General features: G+C 31.3%; 1 protein-coding gene and 1 pseudogene across 1 annotated transcript in view; one reads left to right on the top strand and one right to left on the bottom strand.

The window, feature by feature from the left end:
* Window positions 1-14,929, bottom strand: part of LOC143085206 (uncharacterized) — a 67,057-nt gene that overhangs the window by 9,176 nt on the left and 42,952 nt on the right. The gene's annotated exons all lie outside the window — the stretch shown is intronic.
* On the top strand, window positions 964-1,891 carry LOC143042903 (uncharacterized; annotated as a pseudogene).

Genomic DNA, 14,929 nt, shown 5'->3' with positions numbered 1-14,929 from the left:
AGTATGGCGTTCATTATCACTGAACTTGTATATATATTTGTTTAGGGGCCAGCTGAAGGACGCCTCCGGGTGCGGAAATTTCTCGCTGCATTGAAGAGCTGTTGGTTACCTGCTGCTGTTGTCTGCTCTATGGTCGGGTTGTTGTCTCTTTGACACAGTCCCCATTTCCATTCTCGTTTTGTTTCTAAAACTTTTTGATCATTGTCCTCCAAAGAAAAAAAGAACGTTTTTATTGTTCTTCTTTATTCATTAATAAATTAAAATGTCTAGTTTACTTCATTTAGTTTAATCTTAATTTTTGTACGAGTTAAAACCATTTTTAACCAATATTTCGTACATGTTTAAGATGTACGAGGTACTTTTGTACATGTTATAACTTGTATTTTTACATTATACAAGTTATAACATGTACATTATTTTTCGTACATGTTATAACCTTATCAAAATCGCAACATGTACATGACATATACTAATACACAATCTCATAAATCAGTTTTTCATCATATCTTTATAGTTTAATAATAGCTGCTCGACACGATATGAAGATTTTTCAGATCTCGTTTGCTGTGCACACCAGACAAAAAACTTCATATTGTGACTCGCATCCAATATTTTACATTTTTCATATGCAGACAACTTTATCAGTGCATATCATTTGGTAGGAACTGATCTGTAAAAAAACTCAACTGCGCACCTTTACAACATTTGATATTATGTAAACCCAAATATTGAAATTTGATCTCAAGTTGCAACTAACCTAAATGAAATTCAAATAAGAATTCACATCAGTTTTTGAACTTTGGTTCTTGTTTTGTGCTTTCATTGGCAGTCATCACGGTACTATGTGTTGGATCGACGAGATACTGGACAATGGAAGTGTTTAATATCGATCTCAGATCTATAACAAATATCGAATGTTAGGTTAATGTATTTTTTATATACACGTCCATGCAGTTTTCATCAATGATACTGGTTTGTATTACGTTTGAAAGATTTTTGAAAACAAGATTCCCATTTCGATACCACACAATTGTTTCAAAGAAAAAGACCATCTTTTTGGTAATATATAAAAAAAAGAAGATGTGGTATGATTGCCAATGAGACAACTATCCACAAAAGACCAACTTAAAACAGACATTAACAACTATAGGTCACCGTACGGCCTTCAACAATGAGCAAAGCCTATTCTGCATAGTCAGCTATAAAAGGCCCCGAAAAGACAATGTAAAACAATTCAAACGAGAAAGCTAACGGCCTTATTTATGTAAAAAAAATGAACGAAAAACAAATATGTAACACATAAACATACGACAACCACTAAATTACAGGCTCCTGTTAGGAATGCCTGTATATTTGTTCTTTTGACTGGTCTGAATATTTTCTGGTTTGAAACCCAAGGACTAGTCGTTCTAGATGGTGAACTCTCTTGTGAGGCAACCACAACAGGATATTTCTGGTTTGAGGAATTCATCTATACCTATGTTGATCTATTTGTACTTTCAGTCTTCCCTTTTGTTGCAATGGTAATAATGAACATTTTCATTAACATGGTTTTGATGGAATCTAAAGAATTAAGAAAAATGTCGGTATCTGATGAGTCAACAAGGAAAGAACTGGGAAAATTCAGCAGAGCGTTAACCAACATGATTCTCTTGACGAGTTTATATTTTCTAGTACCGACAGTTCCCGTGTCTGTATATTTCAAAACAGAGTCATATCTAGCTCCTGATGCAGATGATCTGACACTTGCAAAGATGGATGTCGCCTGGGCGATGACATATCTATTCATGTTCTCAAATTATGTTGTAAATTTTTCCTGTATATGATGACAAACACGGCATTTAAAAGAGCTTTCCTAGAGATATGTTGCTGTGTCGTCAACAAACTGTAAGTACGATACGTATTGCGAAGTGAATAGCAAAACACGTTCTTCATTATAATACATATTATGCAATTATCATTAATACCTTTCTTCATTGATTGATTTTGTTATTTGAATATTTAAATAAAGTTTGGGAACAAATTATTATTATAGATAAATGTGTATTTGTATTTTTTAACATTTTCAAAATGCCTGGCATCCAATACATACACTCAAACTATATGGAAACAAATTTGATATTTTGATGAATCTGATTATTTGTTCTGATTTATCTACGCTGTAGTTTAAGCAATTTCAATTAATTAAGGGAGAGATGAGAAATGCGTTATAAGACAGTAATCCAACACAATAAAACTAAAACTTATCTATAATGCAACATAATTATTTCAACAGATTTGACTCCGGATAGCAAAATAATTAGAGGCTGATTTTTTTGTTTTTTTATCCTCCGACCTTCTCAATGAGTCAACAAAATATACAGTGGCATTATTATACAATTACAATGAATCATACACTGTATACACACTGTTCAATTCCACATACTCTTATCATCATGTATATACTATTAACAAAAGGGGAAAAGCACAAAAGACACAAAGTACTCACAAGCAATAAAAAACGCATTATATAAAAATAAGTAGATAAGGTATGATTGCCAAAGAAACAACTTCCACCAAAGTTCAAATAACGTGGATATAAGCAAATAAAGGCAACCGTACGGCCTTCAACAATAGAGTAAACCCATACCGTAGTATCGGCTAAAAAGGCTCCGCCATAATAAAAATATGAAACAAGTCAAATGTCAAAGTAACGATGCTTCCAATGCTCAATTATTTCGATTAAAATGCGTTTATCGGTTCGTATACATAGCTTGTTCGGGAGCTTTAAAATTTCTATTTTACTTTCCAGACCGACAAGGAGAGGCAGTCGATATGTGAGTACAACACAAGTCTCGTTTGTTACATCACCGACTGAAAGCGAACGGAAACTACCTGCAGTATCGCAGTCTTCTGAATTTGATCCTATTTAACAATAGTGTGTTTTTGCTTATTCAACCTACACAACATATAACTGTTCTAAGTTTTGAACTGATATTTATATTAAAAACTTTATTGATAACACTGTGTGTTAGAATTGACAAAATTTAATTATTCATGTTGAATAAAAATACTAAATGCAAATTGCATTTTTAATGAGTTTCTTCCTTAAATATGTATATTCATACCTGATATACATATGTAAAACAATCCAGCTATATATTTTGCTTTGTTGTGTTAATAAAAACACATGATGTTATCGTTGTGTTTTATCTTATATACTCTTAGTATTAAAGGAAATTACATATTAACACGAAGAATGGCGAAATATCCCAGTAGAACATTTTAACTCATTAGTCGAAAATATACTGACAACGCCTTAATTAAACGTAGAAAAACATAAACAAAGACATAAAACACAACATAATTAACTGAGCAACAAACACCACAAAAACTGGGGTATTCTCAAGTGCTCTGGAAGGGTGAGCAGATTCTGCTAAATATGTGATACCCGTTATTTAACATTTATTTGTCAAACAGGCCTCTAAAAAACTGTATGTATAGACAGGAAAGTTTACAGAGTATAATTCTGACAATAGTAGAGTCATAATATATAGTAGTAAAACTATCTTTTAATGATAGTGAACGTGTTAACAAAGAGATAAGAGTTGATATGGCCTCTTAATCTAGAGAACTCTTTTTTGTTAATATACAAAACTTGGTATGTGATATGATTGCACAAAGTACAACTTCCACCAAAATTTAATTGTAGAAGATATATTAAGCATTTATAAACAGTTTACGATCTTCGAAGTAATTTCATACCGTTTATATGGATTATTGTTAATTAGGTTTAAAACAAACTATTATTTCTGTTAAAGTACACAAAAAAATAATATTGCTTGTCTACATGCAATATAATTAATATATAACAAGTAAAATAGAGTTTCATAAAAGAAATGTCCAGTGTTCATAAAAATATCTAATTAATATGGGACAAAGCATTCTATATAGAATCCACTCTGATTCTGGTGAAACAATATATACCAAACAAACACTAAAAGAGATATTTGATATGTTTGATTAGCATGAATTTTCAACAGATTGCTGCATTATATTTGAAACTGTGCTCGTCTTGTACATTTACACCCAGAATCACCATTTTTGAGATAAGGGTATTTTATTTCCACGTATTAATATAACTTTTTATTTAACTAGCATATGGCCAAGATGTATCCCGTTTCAATTAATTACTTTGTCATACATCTCTTGGATTTTCCGTCTTTAGCCTCCATCTTTGTTACAGAAGTCAAAGCAATAATTGATAACAACGCAGCAAATTGCTCTCGTAGATGAAGACTATGATAAAAAAAATCTAATTTTTGTTATGGATAATTACTGTATACAGTCAGTTATAAAAGCTCAGAGAGCTTATGTTTATTTTTTATATAACATGCCGACTATAGCTAGAAATGAAGCTTTGAATAGAATTTGAACATGCTATTTAACATAATTACGGGAACAGCAAATACTTTCCTGAACCTAGAGCGTTTCAAAACCAAAAAAATGCTTTATTTGTCCTATTATAATATATATCATTCTTGGGGGATTGCATTTGTACTGATTTTACAACGGTTTAACCCTTTATTCTGATTTAATATAAAAGAGTAAGCTGTGGTAAAATCACATACATTCAGGCCCCGCTAAATCATTTTCTTTTTTTTTCTTTAGATCAGTGAATTTAATAATCAATTATAATATCAAAGATCGACAATTTTTTTTTATTTCAGTGTCTTAACCTCTATTTGTTTATCACAGATAGAAGTATTTTTTTTCTTAACCATTTTTTTTCTTGATGAGTCTGTTTTTTAAACAAACTGTTTTCTCGGATGATTACGTAAAGAATATTAAAAGATGGATAGAAAACCAGTTAGTTTGAAAAATTAATCCATCAAATTATAAACGAATTAATAAATTCTGCGAGAAAGTAAACGCACATAAAAACACCAAAAACGTTACTATGAAGGTCTGTTTTTTTTATTGATAGGCAGGCACAAACACCAATGAATCAATTACTAGTAATCAATAATTATTCATGTTCATTTATATTATGCATTATGTTTAATTGTATAATACTAAAAATCAGTATGCTGTATTAAATATTAATGCCGAGATATCTAATCTTTGATGCACATATAACTTGAGCTTCATGCTGTAAGCTAAATAAATTGTTAAACAGCATTAGTACGACAAAGATGATTCAATTGTTACACAAATAACAATCATACGTTTTTCTGTTTTTATATCTGCAAAATATCTAATTTACATGTATAACGATTACTTAACATTGCAATTCGTTGGTTAAACTTCGAGATGATAGATACATACACTTTTCTTTTGTTTATTTCCATAAAATAAAAACTTTCAACAAATTGAAACATAATATATCTATACAAATATGTCATACATATATGCAAAACGCTATACTTAGTTCAAAATCAATATTAAAAACAGGAACAGTAACTTAGTTTATATATAAAATGTGGAGAACAATCAATTAAAATATTTCAAATAGTTTAAATAGTAAACACGATAAATCTCAACATAAAATGATTAAAAGAACATTTTGTATTACATGGTAACGATACTTTGATCGATTTTTTATATATGAATTATGGCGTCATAACTCATAACATATTCACAAATTGGAACCAATTTTTACAAATGCATCTAACTATAATCTGGTTTAACTTCTTTATTGCTTAGTGTGGATTTTTAGGCTGCAGTTTATTCTTTTAAATCTTTAGGGTTCAATGCTACGTAAGATTTGATATTTTTATTGATTTTATTGACCTATATTTCATTATTTAAAAATATTCAGAATAATAGCTGTCAAAGAATACATTTCATATGTAAACAACAGGAGGACAGTATATATACTCTATTGGCAATAAAGCAATTAGAAAGTTTTTATATTGGTGTTCATTTTTTTCAATAGCCTGTTCTTGGAATAGTTCTATCAAGGGACACAGTCCAGTGTGATCATCATAATCGCACACGATGAAAAATGTTTACTTTTCATTGTCATCAAAAGATACAGGACAGAATTATTTAACAAATTGTTTTTCAATTTCAATAACCAACGATTAATGAATCGTGCATTAATTATGTGATTTTACTTGATGCTTGGTGGTAGTTTCTAGATCACAACCAAGATGAAAAATGCTTATCAGCGAAATCTTGATTTAATTAAATTTCTGGTAATTTATATTTTTTATTGCTGTTATTGGGTTTTCTGTTATTAAGTTAGTGTTGGTCAATGCTTAAAATTTATAACCATTCGTTTAATTGGCATTTAAAAGGAGAATAAAATCAAATCTAATCTTTCTAAAAATATGAATTTTGGACAGATACTTATTACTGTTGATTGTTAAACCTAAAGATTTCTTCGATGATAAATACAATATCTTGAAAATAATCCCGCGCCACAATTTTAGAGTGTATGATTCGCAGATGAGTATACCTGAGTCCCAAGTCAGGAGCCTGTAGTTCAGTGGTTGTCGTTTGTTGATGTGTTACATATTTGTTTTTGTTTTGTTTTAACATAAATAAGGTCGCCAGTTTTCTCAAATTGATTGTTTAACATTTGTCATTCTGGGGCCTTTTATAGCTTACTATGCGGTATGGACTTCGCTCATTGTTGATGGCTGTACGGTGGCATATAGTTGATAATTTCTTTGTCATTTGGTCTCTTGTGGAGAGTTGTCTCATAGGCAATTATACCATATCTTCTTTTTTTTATAAATGAATACACTTTTAAAAATAGGTTGGTTATAAACATTGCTAAATTAAAATTCTGCTAAATAAGCCAAACTTTGAAAACAATATAATGACTTTGATTAAAGTTTTGACGATGAAACTATTGCACTATTCAAATTTGATTGATGATCCCTCCACCTAAAAATAAAAGACGTATTATATTTAAAAAAAAAAAAAATCATCTTAACTTTAGATATATGTTCTTAGCAAAATACTGCATTGAGGTGTAAAAACATTAAGGAAAAATGGAAAATCACATAAATAAATCCGAGGAAAATTCAAAACTGGAAGTCCGTCTGTATATACTCTAATAGCAAAATTTAACGCTCAAATAAATCAAACGAAAACGAATGGACAACAACTGTCACATTCCTGACTTAGTACAGGCATTTTCTTATTTAGAAAACGGTGAATTAAATCTAGTATCATAGCTAGCTAAACCTTTTATATGTATGACAGTCGTACACAGTTTCATTTTATTGACAACCATATGTGAACAAAACACACAGACATAATATGTAAAATGTCAAGACACGTACATTTGAAGTCCTTTAAATAATATTTATGTTAAAATCAGTTGACAGTTATGATACAATAATTTACCTGCTTTTGGTGCAAATATATTTTTTTCATCAGGTAATTGGGATGTTTGAGCATTTATTATTGTTTCGTGAAATATTTGTTTGTTTTTCTTTTGGTATTGTTGATAAATGAATAAAAAAAATGAAACATTTGAATCTATCTGCAATTGCAGATGTCTTTAAATGTGACATGCATGCAAATAAGACAACTTATCGCAAGAGACCAAACCATGAAGATGTTAATAGATTTCAGTCAAGTAATGTTTTCCATCCTGTCAATCAGAAACGTTCCTGTTCGTCAATTTTATTTTATATTTCAAATAACAAATAACATATTGATTTAGTTACATTTACACTTTTAACAACGTGTTAGATCTAGAACTTCTGGCAAAGTACCTACACCTTACCTAAGTACATCCTTAGTTAGAGACATTATTGTCCAATATAAGAAATCCTGCTAAATACAAGTCATCAATACCTGCTTGGAATACATAGTTCACACATTATACTATTAAGCAGCCAGCGACGAAAGTGTTTGTTTATTGTTATATATATGTAGAAATGTATTGTATAGTTGGAGTATTGGTACAAACATAGAACGGTCGTCTATGGAACGCCACAGCTGTCTTATCTGAAACTCTGATATAACTTTATCTTGTTTTATTATTACTAAATAGTATTTTGTCTTTACTTAATATGGTTTTGACATAACTTAATGATGTGTTAATATAACTCAATACGGAATAGTCATTAGTTAATGATATTTCGATATTACACGATATGGTTTCGTATTGACTTGATATGGTTTTGTCATTACTCGATATGGTTTCACCATTATTTGATATGGTTGTGTCATTTGTCAATGTGGTTTTAATATTACTTGATGTGTATGTAACTTAACGTAATGTAGTTGTTTCATTACATGATGTGGTTTTGTTATTTCGTAATGATGATTTGTCTTTTCTTTATATGGTTTTAACATTACGTAATGAGGTTTCAAAATTTTACGATTTTACACTACTTGATGTGTTTGTTTCATTATTTGATTTGGTCTTGTCATTCTTTGGTGTGGTCCTGTCATTCTTTTATGTGCTTATCACATTACTTGTTGAGGTAAAACCACGTGACCAAAGCGGAAAAACCTGTTCTATATTTAGATAGATTTCCATGTTGTATGTGCCTTGAATGAGTGTGGCAATCGATCGAATTAGTGTTCAAATGAAAGTTCGGGCTACTGTTTGAGTTAAACTTTGAGTTAGTTTTAAATTCAAGTCATGCTTAGAATTAAAGATCTAGTAAGCATTGAGTTTCGAGTTGGACTTCTAGTTTTAGTCACATATGAAGGCAAAGTTCTAGTTACAATTTTGAATTTGAGTCACTTCTTGAGGTAGAGTTTGAGTAAGATTCATTGTCATTCTTTGATGTGGTTATCCCATTACTTGATCAGGTAAAAGCACGTGACCAATTCGGATAAAATATGTTCTATTTTTAACTTATTTCAATATGTCGTTTGATTAATGTGCTTTGGGTGGGTATCGCCAAAGTTAAAGTTCAGATAAAAGATCGATGGGTTGTTCAGGGTTATTTGGTATGAAAAAGGTGAACGGCAGAAAATAATAAAAAAAAATCCTAAAAATTTGACAGTATTCCAAACATAATTGGGATATCCCCAAACCACTTGGTCCTGTTATTTTATACCAAGTTCTCTAATAGAAGCAGTATTATAATACATTTGTAAAATATTCCACGGAACGTTGTGTCTCGCCTGATATTCCTGCCTTTAGTGTAAATAAAGGCAACAGTAGTATACCGCTGTTCAAAACTCATAAATCTATGGACAAAAAACAAAATCGGGGTAACAAACTAAAACTGAGGGAAACGCATTAAATATTAGAGGAGAACAAAGACACAACATTAAAATAAACACACACAGCAACGGACTAAGCATTAGACAACATCCGATGAGAACAGCCAATATAACATTGAAACCAAATACATGAATTTGGGATAGATAAGTACCGTGACACGTCTTATAGTAATGTGAATTCACACTCAAAAATTGGAGAAAACAAACGACACAACGGAAACACAACGTAAAAATGTTACACACGCAGAAACGAACTAGGATATAACAATGGCCATTTTCCTGACTTGGTACAGGACATTTGTAAAGAAAAAATGGTGGGTTGAACCTAGTTCTGTGGCATGCCAAACCTCGCACTTTGATGGCATTGTTAAATATAACATTAAAATGACAACATAATAATACAGGACTACAATACAAATAAATAGCAGAACGTACATGTATTAGGCAAAGAAACACATGAATAAAAGATAACAAAAGGCATCAAGTTTAAAATTCATTACGTCAAAAACGCGCCTCGTCCAAACAAGACTTACCAGTGAAGCCCAGATATAAAAGTTCGAAAGTCAAAAAAAGGGGGACAAAGTAGTACAGCTCTGATGATCAAAAGTTGAAAAAGGTTGTGTCAAATACGGCTAGGGTTTTTTGCTTGTGATAAGAACATCCTTATTATATAGAACAATTTATGCTATTACATAAAAACGTAATGTTGATCGGCTGTACATTAATCGGTAAAAAAAGTGTTTTTCTGTAGATGTTTTTTTCTTGATATTGAGAATTAACTCCTATACAAGTTTTAAAACACTTCATGGAGGTAATAAAATCATGTCAACACAGTTTCATTCGGTTTTATTCAACTTAAACAAAACTGTATGGTTTTTCAACAATGAGCAAAACTCGTTCCCCATAGTAAGCTGTGAAAGGTCCCGACGACGTTGTTGTGTCTCACTGCCGCTACATTGATGTCGCAGGCTCGACTCAAATTAAAAGACTCATACTTTATTGTTATTAAATAAAACACTTCAAATCAAGTCACACTTAAGTTACAGAAAAATCGGGGAGGGGGACTCGGACTAAGCGACAAAGCATCAATACTGTAAAATAAGAATTCTCCGATTTTGTTTTAGCGTGAATGATCATTTGAACATACATACGAATATCAATCTTTTATTTTTAATCAATTGAATTCTCTGATCTACCTCACACTAATTGAAAAAAAGAATCTTTTGGAATATTTTTCACATATGATGACAGTTGTCGTAACCATAACACCGTCATCTTTTACTCGAATGTGAATTACCAAATAAAACCAAATCACTCAGTTTGTAATTTCGTGAATAACACGATGGGTACCATTCACACATTGAACAGAATCTCTTAACCTTTCTGGGGAACCCGAGATCACCCCGATGAATTTAGATTACCCAGTAATACCGATCTATTGAGTCAGCCAATTGAAAATGTTTTTTAAGCCACCGCAACTTTACTGCAACTGAAAGGTAGGGGCATAGTGTTTAACCTCTGTCCGTCCGTCCGTCCGTCCCATTATGGTTATATAGTTATTCCGCATGACTCCTCCAACATTTTAAATCCTAGGAAGTTCTCTCTTTACTGTCTATTTGTACCTATATTGAAAGTGTGCTGCATGTGGTCAGGGTTTAATTTTTATTAATATTTGCTCTTTTGGGAGAAAGGTGAACTTTCTCATTTTTGGGGAAATTTACTTGCATAAGTAGGGCGTTTCCAGATAACTCCTCCTACAGTTTGAATGCTAGGAATTTATCACTCTGCTGGATGTTTGTACATGTTCTGAGGGTTTGCATGTGGTCAGGTTTTTTTCTTTTTTCTTATTTTTCCTCTTTTGGGAGAAAAATTGAACTTAGTCCTTTTTGGGATATAAATGAGTGGAATGCGGGGGCATTACTTTGTCTAGTTTACATTTTTCTCTCGTATTGTGCTGTTACGTATGCACTTCTGTTACAGTCCAACGTTATGTTAGAATGCATCGCTCACCTATAGCCACGAGCACTTTCTTTATATATAAAATTGAGAATTGAAATGTGGAATGTGCCAAAGAGACAACAACCCGACCATAGAGCAGACAACAGCAGAAGGTCACCAACAGGTCTTCAATGCAACGAGAAATTATAGCACCCGGAGGCGTCCTTCAGCTGGCCCCTAAACAAATATATACTGCTTCAGTGATAATGAACACCATACTAAACTCCAAATTGTACACAAGAAACTAAAAGTTAAAATAATACAAGACTAACAAAGGCCAGAGGCTCCTGTCTTGTGACAGGCGCAAAAATGCGGCGGGGTTAAACATGTTTGTGAGATCTCAACCCTCCCCCTATACCTCTAACCAATGCAGAAAAAAGTAAACGCATAACAATACAGTACCTGCTCCAAGTCAAGAGCATGACGACGTTCAATTGTTGTCATTGTATACATATGTGTCATACTTGTTTTTTTTTTTGTAAATTAGACCGTTAGTTTTTCGTTTGATTTTTTTTTAACATAGTGCATGGTGGCCTTATGTAGCTGACGATATGGAGTGTTGAAGGCTGTACGGTTGTATATTTACGATTTCTTATATCCTCTGTATCTAAACTCTAGTGGATAGTTGTCTCATTGGCAATCACAACACATCTAACTTTAATTCAATTCCTATGTTGCGTTTTGTATACTGTAACATTGTTTATTTAGTACGCATACCCCGGAGCCCGCTTTTCGGAAGCCCAGGTAAAATCCCTTGTTTTGCGATAGAAAATTTAATTACGAACTTAAAAAAGACATATAAAATAGCTCGAATTTCAGCACGAAATCTTAATTAATCTAAATGAGACTTAAATTCGAATCTTACTCAAACTCTACCTCAAAAAGTGACTCAAATTCAAAGTTGTAACTAGAACTCTGCCTTTGAATGTGACTCAAACTAGAAGTCCAACTCGAAACTCAATGCTTACTAGAACTTAAATTCTAAGCATGACTTGAATTCAAAACTAACTCAAAGTTTAACTCAAACAGAAGCCCGAACTTTCATTTGAACACTAATTCGATCGATGGCCACACTCGTTCAAAGCACATACAACATGGAAATCTATCTAAATATAGAACAGGTTTTTCCGATTTGGTCACGTTATTTTACCTCATCAAGTAATGTGATAACCACATCAAAGAATGACAGGATCACATCAAAGAATGACAAGACCACATCAAATAATGAAACAAAGTTAACACATCAAGTAGTGTAAAATCGTCAAATTGTGAAACATCATTACGTAATATTAAAACCATATAAAGAATAGACAAATCATCATTACGAAATAACAAAACCACATCATGTAATGAAACAACTAAATTACGTTTAGTTACATACACATCAAGTAATATTAAAACCACATTGACTAATTACACAAAACATGTTAAATAATGGTGAAACCACATCGAGTAATGACAAAACCATATCAAGTCAATACGAAACCATATCGTGTAATATCGAAATATCATTAAGTAATGACTATTCCGTATTGAGTTAAAGACAAATTATCATGACGTAATAATAAAACAACATAAAGTTATATCAGAGTTCCACATAAGACAGCTTTTGCGTTACATAGTCGTCGCTGGATTTAGCTGTGAATGACGATAATCCGGTGAAGTATTCTGAACATATGAATCAACAACAAAAATAATTGAAGTCGGTAATGTTGAACACAGAAAGTTCGTAACGATCAGCATTTTTGTAAGAATATGGTTATTTTCGTTGTTATTGTATCTACTTCTACAACCAGCCATCGACTTTGCACGAATTCTTGCTGATTTCTGTAAAGTTTTCATCATTGATATATTCATTATTAACATAACTATAAACGGAATTAAAGATAGCAAGGCTAAATCTATAAAGGTAAAATATTTTTCCTCGAAAATAAAATATTTTCTGGATGTACTATTGCATTATGTTGTTCCGTTTTCAGTTATGATCAAACCATTAGTCCAGAAAAAGTGACTGTCAGCGCAAATACACATGACCATTAAAACGATATAACAAAACACAATTTTCAATGATATACCCGTCTAAATAAACTGTAACGGATATCGAACTTTTACAAAACGTTCTGTTGTTACACAAACTAAAGTCCAGGAAGATAAGTGCATAGAGAAGTAGATCATAAACAAATTGATCTTGCATCCGATATTACGCATTGTTCTGACGTCAGTGTCAAACATTTCTATGATCCACTTCCGTATTAATCCAACGCAAAGTACTGTGGTATCAGAAAGTGATAGGATCAAAAGAAAAGAGAATGTTGCATTTGTCCAAAACTCCATACAAACTAATATATAAATTGTAAAACTGTTCCCAAATAACCCTAGAAGAAAAATTACTGGTGAGCAGATTATCCATAGCCATGATGATATTTGATCTAGCAAAAATCCATTCGATAAATACTAGTATTATCATTAATTAAATTTCCTGATATATTCATAATTACTAAAACGCAGACATGTTTATGTATAACCCCGAAAAATATTATGAACTTATACGTTGTCGTAAAAATAATCTGAAATTGATTATCATTTATTATTTTCACGATACATTTCATTTTGTTACTTGGTAAACAGCTGTGTTTCAAGTATTAGTTTACATTTTTTTTTTGTTCAGGAGTAGCCTATTTGATAAATATTTACCAAAGAACTTAATTTGCTTCTACTTGTTTCAAACATAACGAGTCAAATGACTAAACAGGAATCAGTAATGTTTTGTCTATAATATGAATAGGGTCTATAAATTTTCAGATCATATGCAAACGTTAAGACTTGTTAATTCCCCATGCCAGGTAAAGATGTCCTTCACCATCTTGGACAAATAGGTTTGTAATATTTGTCGTACAGTGTGCTCTATTAATTAGTATTTGAATGTGGCCTTCCCACTTTAAAATGTAGCACAAACAAATAACCTTATACGTAGCCGAAACAAATTATTATCCTGCTATTTCTAATTCATTTTATTGGTAGAATACTTCGATTTACTATAGTATATTAAAACATTTATTCAAAATGATTTAAAAGATTTTTTTTATATGTTATTCGCCTTCTTTGTTTGTTTGATTATTATGGTCCAAGTACGATACACAATCTCACAGCATTTACGTAGATTATTATATAGAGCTATCATCATTTTATTTTTTTAAATATTTATTTAGTGCTTCGGCATTGCATTTTACAAAATATTCTCTCGTTTGACAAAATATATAAAGTAATTGTAACAAAACAATTCACGAATGGTAATTTTTCTGAAGATATTTATAGATATGACTATGTAAAATCGATTTTATTTATATGCGTATACTGTATATCCAAGTTTGCGTTTGTTTAATACTAAAAACTTTTGATATAGAAGAAACTCAAAATCTATTAACGTATACATTGTTGTCTAAATTTGAGAAGCAGATTTAAATCCTTATTTGTAGAACAGTTTAAAACCAATCATAAAATCAAATAGGCAATTTTTTAATGTGCATGATTGAACCATAAGTATTGCTTTCTTACATTGCATATTCAGTTATAAAGTATAATTAACATATTAAGTATTATACAACACTCTAATCTTGTCATTTGATAGAATGTGTATAATATATATCATTTTAAGCATGTTGCTGTATATTTTGACGGCAAATATCAAATGAAGACATATTGCATTTGATTAAAGAGACTGTTTGTACATGTAACTCGACAACAT

The sequence above is a fragment of the Mytilus galloprovincialis genome, chromosome 8 (genome assembly GCF_965363235.1).
Source record: "Mytilus galloprovincialis chromosome 8, xbMytGall1.hap1.1, whole genome shotgun sequence".
Lineage (NCBI taxonomy): Eukaryota > Metazoa > Mollusca > Bivalvia > Mytilida > Mytilidae > Mytilus > Mytilus galloprovincialis.
The sequence above is the reverse complement of the archived record's forward strand: the minus strand, read 5'-3'. Positions and strand labels throughout refer to the sequence as shown.